Source organism: Charadrius vociferus, unplaced genomic scaffold (assembly GCF_000708025.1).
Source record: "Charadrius vociferus isolate BGI_N301 unplaced genomic scaffold, ASM70802v2 scaffold1163, whole genome shotgun sequence".
In the NCBI taxonomy this organism is placed as follows: Eukaryota; Metazoa; Chordata; class Aves; order Charadriiformes; family Charadriidae; genus Charadrius; species Charadrius vociferus.
Window position 1 is genome coordinate 47529 of NW_009647823.1, and position 250 is coordinate 47778.

The 250-nt window shown below is 67.2% G+C and overlaps 1 protein-coding gene across 1 annotated transcript in view; it reads right to left on the reverse strand.

The window, feature by feature from the left end:
* CSRNP2 (cysteine-serine-rich nuclear protein 2) overlaps positions 1-250 on the reverse strand; it is a 9847-nt gene that overhangs the window by 9296 nt on the left and 301 nt on the right. The window lies entirely within an intron of this gene.

Consider the following 250-nt stretch of genomic DNA (forward strand, 5'->3'; position numbering starts at 1 on the left):
CGCCCCCCCGTCCAGGGAAGGACGGAGCCAGCCCCACATCCAGGGGAAGGACAGAGCCAGCCCCACATCCAGGGGAAGGACAGAGCCAGCCCCATGTCCAGGGAAGGACAGAGCCATCCCCTGTGTCTAGGGACAGGACAGAGCCAGCCCCACGTCCAGGGAAGGACAGAGCCAGCCCCTGCGTCTAGGGACGGGCAGAGCCACCCCCACATCCAGGGGAAGGACAGAGCCAGCCCCTGTACCTAGGGAC